We start from the raw sequence: 9,301 nt of genomic DNA, 5'->3' as shown, positions 1-9,301 counted from the left end.
ATGGAACTACTCCTTTTAAGAGTTGGACTTAGGGAGGAGGAAAGAACAAGCATAGCTAGGTTCCTTAGTCGGCTTAATATGGAAGTGAGGGATAAGGTTGAACTCCTTCCATATAGGGACCTAGATGAGCTAGTCCAACTTTGTATAAGAGTGGAGCAACAACTTAAAAGAAAGTCTTCTTCAAAATCTTATGGCTTTCACTCTTATCCAAGGAAGGACCAAGCCCAAGGAATTTTGGGGGCTGCACCTTCAAAACCCAAGGAAGATAAGGGTAAGACCATAGAGAAATCCACCCCTAAGACTAGTTCCCAAGAAAGGACTAGCAACATTAAATGCTTCAAATGTCTTGGGAGAGGTCACATTGCCTCTCAATGCCCCACAAAGAAAACCGTGATTATGAGGGGTCAAGACATTTATAGTAGTCAAGAGGAGACTACTTCTGCCCCTTCCTCTAGCGGAAGTGAAGATGAAGTAAGGGGTGAATAGTCTAGTGAGGAAGTCTACCCCCATGAAGAAGGTGATCTCTTAATGGTTAGAAAGCTCCTTGGAGGTCAATCTTTTGATCTATCTCAATCCCAAAGAGAGAACATCTTTCATACAAGATGCAAAATTTTAGATAAAACTTGTTCTCTCATTGTGGATAGTGGATCTTGTTGCAATTGTTGTAGCACAAGATTAGTTTCTAAGTTGAACCTCACTATCATTCCCCACCCAAAACCTTATAAACTTCAATGGCTCAATGAGCAAGGGGAAATGATAGTTAACCAATAAGTGAAGGTACCTTTCTCCATTGGGACATATAAGGATGAAGTTAATTGTGATATAGTTCCCATGGAGGCAGGACATATTCTTTTAGGAAGGCCATGGAAATTTGATAGGAAGATCATTTACAATGGCCTAACTAATGAAATTACCCTCACCCATCTTGGCACTAAATTTGTGTTGCATCCTCAAGCACCTTCACAGGTGGCCAAAGATCAACTAACTATGAAAGATAAGAAGGATGAGGAAGAAAAACTAGAAAAACAAAAGAAAAAGAAGGATAGTAAAGTCTTGTCTTCAAAGGCCAAGGGGAAGGAAAAGGAGGAAAAGGATTCCTCCAAGAAGATTGTTAATAAGGAAAATCATTTTGCAAAAAAATGTGATATTAAAAGAGCACTCCTTCTTAAACAATCTGTCTACCTTCTCCTATCAAGGGAAACATCCCTTAGCACCGCCATACCTCTTGAGCTTGAGGTTATTCCTCAAGTAAAGGAGTTGTTGGATGAGAGTTTGGTTCGCAAGAGCTTAAATCCTTGTGCTTTGTTGGTGCCTAAAATAGGTATTATTAGGCACCAAATCCCTATGATAGGTGGTATGATGAATGTGTTGAGTGATGCAACACTCTTTTGTAAAATCACTCATGCACCGAACACCTTCATGATTTGTGTACATAGGGACTCATTAGGTAGGTTTGTTCTTATTTTTAGTTTCAATACAAACTTAGGTACTCATATAGGACACCTTAGGTTTGTCATACTTTTTGGTAGGAATAATCAGCATGAAAATACAGAAAAAGGTATGTTTTATTGCATTACTTTTCTTAATTTTTTAAATAGTGATCAAGGGGTTCCCATGAATCCTAAGAGAATAAAGGTCATTCCTGAGTGGCCTACTCCACCATGTATAAGGGAAATTTGGGGCTTCGATGACTTAACAAACTTTTACAAAATGTTTGTCCCATATTTCTCTATACTTGTGGCACCACTCATTGAGTTGGTGAGGAACCATGTTCCTTCATGGGAAGATGCCCAGGAAATGGGTTTTCAGACCTTACCTTACATCAACATACCAAACACCACTAATACATATGTTTTTGTTCTTTTTACAGTTGTTGAGGAAAAAAGCCTAGAGTTTCAAGAACCTCGGGATTTGAGGTCAAATCCTTTTCAAGGGGGAGGGAATGATGCAATCTTACCCCGCAAGGGCATCGAATAGAAGACTCCAAGAAGATTGGGCCAGAGATGCAAGAGAAGGCCTTAGGGTTCTCATAAGCCTTAGGGTAGATTTCAGGCCAATGGGCTAACTATGAGCCCACTTATCTTTGTACATATTAGATTAAGGTAGGTAGGGTAGGGTACCCTAGAAATATAGGATTTTTCAGCCCTGTATTTAGGGCACCTAGACTAGTTTTTGTATTAGGGGTAGTTTTGTAATTTCACATGCACTAAGTGAATATTTGATGTGTGTGGTTGGAAATAAATTTAATTGAATTGGTAGAAGCCCAATCCAATTAAATTTTAGAGGGGGAGGTGAGCATTTTCTTACTACACCCCATTGCCACATCATATAGTCACACTTTGTGCATGTCCTTCATGCTTCACATGCCTCATGACACCTAAGCACACTTAGTGGAGAATCTTGGAATTGATTATGGATTAGTGGGCTGAACCATAACTAAAATTCACTAATCATAATTAGTAAAATTTTGGCTCCGAAGTTTGGCTCCACAAATTCAATTTCAAATTCAAGTGAAATTTGAATTGCAATTCAAATTTCCCTCCAATTTTGTGTGACACTTAGGCTACAAATAGAGGTCATGTGTGTGTATTTTTTCAACTTTGATAATTTGAAAATTAAACTTCAAAGTTCAGAGCTCTCTTAGAGCACAAAATTTCGTGCTCTTTTCTCCCTCTCCCTTCATTCATCTCCTTCTTTCTTCTAGCTCTTATCCATGGCCTCCTATGGTGGTGAACTTCTTCTAGACTCATATTCTCCTTGAAGTGGCGTCTCCTCTCTCTCTTCCTTCTCCATTCCGTTGCCATTCATCTTCCAAGAAGCAAAGGAATCCATTGATGAAGAAGATCCTAGGCCTACAAGCTCCAATGGAGCTTACATCAAACACTCCTTCATCATAGACAGACACACCCTCATCACACACACACACACACACCCTCATCTAAAAATTGAAAGGCAGAGTTTAGTAACCTTTGCTGGCACATGAGGTCCACTCAAGAGGTCAGGTCTACTGGTTGCGGAAGCAGTAGGTTGACTGGTGTACTCACAACCTAATCCTTCTTGGTTGTCACATATTCCATCCACCTCTGTCGTACCTCTAACATATTCACAATAGAAGACACATACCCAACTACAATAATAAAGCATAAGCACCCTACAAACCCAGAATTTGAAATTAGTTACATAAAGAAATGTTGATGTCGATATTTGTTTGTAATTGAAAGTTAGATTTTGTATGTTCTTGTACGTCATCAATGTAATTTGCTATATAAACAATTGTTCATGCTAAGTGAACCTTAGATTCCCGTTTGAGACTAAATGCAATGATTCTTGCGGACAGTTTGCATTAGTCATTGTATTTAGTCTTGAATTGTCCGTTTGGACAGTTTGGGGAGACTGGTATTTTTATGTTAGATTCATTCGTTAAGGTTATTATTATTTTGATTAATTTGATGAAATTTCGGTTCAATGCATTTCAAGTTGTTCTCTGAGTGCATACTTGATTATCGGGAAATTCATTTCACTGATGTCATGTCGTGTACTTGGAGACCAATTCGAAATGATGCCGAAATTTAGTCAAATTTTTCAAAATAATGCTAACGCTGACGTTTGAAGCTAACACAAAAGACAATCTTCCTAAATGGGATAGGGCCATATCTATAAATAAAAAAGTGAGATTTTTATGCATGGAATTGCTTAGATGGATCAAAGTTGGATGAATGAAAGTTGCATGAGCCCAAAATATGAAGATGGCATCGAGCAGTTCTTGCAATTTGCTTCAGAAAAAGCTCGACCGAATGAAGAAGGAAAATATTATTGTCCTTGCATCAACTGTTTGAATGGAAGACGACAACTATTGGATGACATACGGGACCATCTATTGTGAGATGGGATTATGAAGAATTACACGACGTGGATATGGCATGGTGAAGTGACAGACATGTAGAGTGGGTCCCAATCTGAACCATTTGATGTAGAAATGGGATATCGCTTGGAGGACATGATTCGTGACCTTGGACAAGAGTCTTTCCAGCAAGCACATGCCCTTGTGTATGAAGGATTGTAGAGTGATTCAAAGAAGCCTTTGTGTATGGGGTGCAAGAATTCCTTAACCCTGTTGTCTGCGGTGTTAAGTCTGGTTAATGTAAAGGTCAGATATGGGTGGAGTGACAAAAGTTTCACCTTACTGCTTGAGGTAGTGCACAATCTGCTTCCAGAGGACAACACGTTGCCTAAAACTTACTATAAGGCAAAAAAGATATTGTGTCCGATGGGTATGGAGTATCAGAAGATTCATGCTTGCCCTAATGATTGCATATTGTGCAGACATGAATTCCAAGAAATGTCAAAATGCCCTATCTGTGGGACTTCACGGTACAAAGTGAAGGATGAAGAGGAAAGCAGTTCTGATGAAAACTCCAACAAGGGCCCCCAACAAAGGTTTTGTGGTATCTTCCAATCATTCCAAGGTTTAAGCGTCTTTTTTCTAATGAGGACGATGCAAAAGACCTTACATGGCATGCAAATGGAAGGATTTCTGATGGAATGGTCTGTCATCTGGCTGATTGCTCGCAGTGGAAGAAGATTGATGGTTTGTATCCAGTTTTTGAGAAAGAGCCAAGAAATCTTAGATTTGGACTAGCCAGTGATGGAATGAATCCATATGGCACCTTAAGCACTCAACACAGTTCATGGCCAGTTCTCCTAGTAATTTACAATTTGCCTCCTTGGTTGTGCATGAAGCGAAAATACATGATGTTGTCTATGATGATATCGGGCCCAAGACAGCCTGGAAATGACATTGATGTTTATCTAAGTCCGTTGGTTGAAGACCTGAGAAAGTTATGGGATGAGGGGGTTGTAGTGTTTGATGCATTTCGCAAGAAGATGTTTGAAATGTGTGCAATGCTATTTTGTACCATTAATGACTTTCCAGCATATGGGAATCTCAACGGTTACAGTATTAAGGGTCATCATGCATGCCCCATCTGTGAAGAAAACACAAGCTACATACAACTAAAACATGGAAGAAAAATAGTCTACAGTAGGCATCGCCGTTTTCTAACACCCAATCATCCTTACAGACGACTGAAAAAATCTTTTAATGGAAGTCAAGAGCACGATATTGCACCAATACCGTTGACTAGTGAGCAGGTATATCAGCGGGTTCAACACCTGAATACTATATTTGGAAAGACCCAAAAGAAGGATAAAAGTAAGAGTTGCATATGGAAGAAGAGGTCCATTTTCTTTGATCTTCCGTACTGGTCTGATCTAGACGTTAGACATTGTATTGATGTTATGCATGTGGAGAAAAATGTTTGTGACAGTGTGATTGGGACACTCCTTAACATTCAAGACAAGACAAAGGATGGCTTGAATACTCATCAAGATCTAGCTGATATGGGGATACGATCACAGTTTCATCCAAGGTCTGATGGGAAGAAAATTTACTTGCCCCCAGCTTGCCATACTTTGTCCAAATAAGAGAAGATAAGTTTTTGTCAGTGTCTTCGACGGGTGAAGGTTCCACAAGGATACTCTTCAAATATTAAGAGCCTTGTGCAGTTGAAGGAGCTTAAGCTTGTAGGGTTAAAGTCTCATGATTGTCACGTGCTCATGCAACAATTGTTAGCCGTGGCTATACGAGACATCTTGCCAAACAAAGTCAACTTAGCCATAACTCGCCTGTGCTTTTTCTTCCATGCTATATGTAGCAAAGTCATTGATCCTGTCAAGTTTGATGAGCTGGAAAATGAGGCCGCAATTATACTGTGCCAGTTGGAGATGTATTTTCCCCCTGCTTTCTTTGACATCATGATTCACTTGATTGTGCATCTGGTCAGAGAAATCAAATGTTGTGGTCCTGTTTATTTGTGGTGGATGTACCCGATTGAGCGATACATGAAGATCTTAAAAGGGTATACAAATAATCTATATCATTCAGAAGCATCTATTATTGAGAGGTACATTGCAGAAGAAGCCATTGAAATTTTTTCAGAATACATTGAGAAGGCTAAACCTGTTGGCCTTCCTGAGTCTCAGCATGATGATAGAGTGGTTGGTAAGGGTCAAGAGGACTACATGTGATCACTCCAAGTCTAGAAGATTTGTTACAAGCTCACTTGTATTTCTTGAACAACAGTAATGAAGTTTTGCCATACATAGTTAAGCATGAAGCTTTAGTCAAATAGAATAATCCAAAAATGTCAAAGAATTTGGTGTTGAAAAAGCATAACAAGACCTTTTGTGATTGGTTTAAAGATACAATCTTTGCTGATGAAAATGTTTCAAAAACTTTAAGAAAGCTAGCAGATGAGCCTAAAAGAAATGTTATAACTTGGCAAGGATACGACATAAACAAGTATTCATTTTACACAAAAGCACAAGACGACAAAAGTACAATGCAGAATAGCGGGGTCACCCTAAGGGATGAATCTCAACACTTCGCAAGTGTGCATGACGCCAATCCCTGTGTAGCTTCCATCCCTTACTTTGGGTTCATTGATGAAATTTGGGAGCTTAACTATGTGAAATTTACTGTTTGTGTTTTCAAATGTAAATGGGTTGACAGCAACACCGGTGTGCGCACCGATGATATAGGATTTACGTTGGTAGACCTAAAGAAACTTGGTTACCACAATGACCCTTTCATAATGGTAGAACAAGCTAGACAAGTATTTTACGTCCAAGACCCTTGTGATGAAAGGTGGTGCGTGGTTCTACAGGGCAAAACAATTGGTGTTAATGTAGAAGATGATGATTCATACATGGACACCTATGTTAGTCCTTTGTCCACACAAATCACTCCTAACATTGTCGGAGAAGAAGAAGAAGCTGACGACGTTCATGCTAATCATAATGATCATGATGAAGGAGAATTAATTAACATCATCTAATGTAATTTTCTATTTTTATATTTGATTTTGCATAACAAATTTTTTGAATTATATATGCAGAAATTTCATATCAACTTCATTTGTTTAATAACAATTTTGTTGAATTTTATATGCAGAAATTTCTTCAATTCTGGCTTATTAGTTGTCACAAGCAAGCTGGGCTCTTGATAAGGTACTCACCTACACAAGCTTTGCCATGCTGAATTATATTCCTTTTTGCTAGTGCAATATTGTAGTTTGGCTTGGCTTTTTCTTTTGCTTTTGATTTTGGCAGTAGGTCACATGGATCTTCTTTAGGAGAGAGAGAGAGAAAGAAATCAAAGGCTTATAAAATAATCACTCTAAAAATCCTACAACACAGTTTATAGTTTTATTTGTGTGATTTAATTCCAGACAATTGCATTTAATTCTTAATGCTCATGACATGACTTACATTGCAATAAATATATGTGTTTATGGTAGTTAAAAATAAACTGAAGGGTTTAATATCCATATTGTTTTATTTACATGTATAAGTGAGAAAATTTCCAGAAATTAATTCTAGAGTGATATATTAATCAAATAATTTGATAAAGGTTAATTTAATTAGATTATAATGATGTGGAATTTAGAAAATTAATATTTACATTTTAGGTCAAAAATTAGAAAAAGAACTACACTACAATTATTTAAATTTTGGTAGGAAATATCACAAAATAGAAAAGAGCTAAAGGGAGTAAGTCTGATCAAAACACCATATAAGGTTGAAGCTGAACTTTCCAACCTCTGTCCACTAATTTTTTATTGAAACAGAATAGTAAGCACAAGTTGTGTTCCAAATCACCAACAGAGGTTAAGTATTTATGAGAATAAAGAAAACACCCCCCCCCCCTAATACAATGCCTCCCAAGAGAGTAAGTCTGATCAAAACACCACATAATACATATCAAAACCTATTTATCAGCTTATTCACCAAGACAAAAACTCCAAAGCTTTTCCATAAAAGCAATCAATTTTTATTGTTTCTGTCACTGCAACATTATATTATACTTCTGTCAGTCGACTGCTGCAGCTCCAAAACATCCCTATAACTGATATCACATACTATTATATTAAGGTATCATGAAATTTCCAACCTGTGTCCACTAATTTTTCATATTAAGGCTCAATGGTATTAATTTTTCATATTAAGTCATCACTCAAGAACACATTGGCTGCAGTATTGGTACTTGGTGAATGAGCACACCTGCAATCTGAATAGAAGTGGTTTTGACTGGACATAAAATTATCGTTGTACATATTATAGGAGTATTCCATCTGTCCTCTAATTTGATAATGTGAAAAAATTCACTAGTCTGTTTTCCAAAGTAGTCAAGGGTTGCAGTGGCATCGGTCTTTGTCAAATGTTTATAGGGACAAATTATAAATAAAACAGGCTTTAAAGAAAGAAAAATCGATCTCTTTTGTGATCTAGCTTTGATGTGCTAGTAAGTAGCTTATTTTGTCATGTCATGGGCATGGGGATTATACTTTGGATTTGGGATAATTCTGGTCTCTATTTAAGCCAATTACGGCTTGCTTAGTAAGAAAATTATGGCTTGCTGCTTACTTGCTCCCTCCCCAAGTAGAAACAACAAAATTTAAGCCAACTGTCTTCATCTATAACTATTTTCAGGTCTAACGACTATTTGATTTTGTGGTTACTATTTTGTTATGATTTGTACTTGTTTAGCTATACAAATAATAGATAATGACTAGTTTGTCATAAGTTTTGGATTGATATGAAGGAGGTTTAACTCAATTGGTTGAAAGTTATTGTAAATTCTCCAATGTCTATGTCTTCGATTCGATATGTAAAAAAAACTTGTCATTGATTGTGTTGTAGTATAATCAATGACAAGTAACAGAGATTTTTGGGCTTTTAGTTGCTCTATAATTATGTTGTCTCTTATCATAACCTACTTCCAGAAATTGTTTTCAGATCATCATATGGGTGAACTCTTCTTTCCTTGATAAATCCGAAGGGTAAAAAAATATTGTTTTCTACTTTTTCTCCATTTTTTCACAGGTATCTTCAAAAAATATTTTTTCTCCTTTTTACCTTAATTCTGGATGTCCTCACGGAACAAATCCAAGAGATAGCGCCGAGATGCATGCTTTTTGCAGATGACATAGTCCTCCTTGGAGAGTCGAGGGAGGAGTTGAATGAGAGGTTGGAAACTTGGAGACGAGCTCTAGAAACACATGGCTTTCGCCTAAGCAGAAGCAAATCGGAGTATATGGAATGTAAGTTCAACAAAAGAAGGAGGGTTTCTAACTCAGAGGTGAAAATAGGAGACCATATTATCCCTCAAGTCACACGGTTTAAATATCTTGGGTCTGTAATACAGGATGATGGGGAAATTGAAGGGGATGTGAATCATCGC

Source organism: Glycine max, chromosome 10 (genome assembly GCF_000004515.6).
Source record: "Glycine max cultivar Williams 82 chromosome 10, Glycine_max_v4.0, whole genome shotgun sequence".
In the NCBI taxonomy this organism is placed as follows: domain Eukaryota; kingdom Viridiplantae; phylum Streptophyta; class Magnoliopsida; order Fabales; family Fabaceae; genus Glycine; species Glycine max.
Note: the sequence above shows the minus strand (reverse complement) of the source record.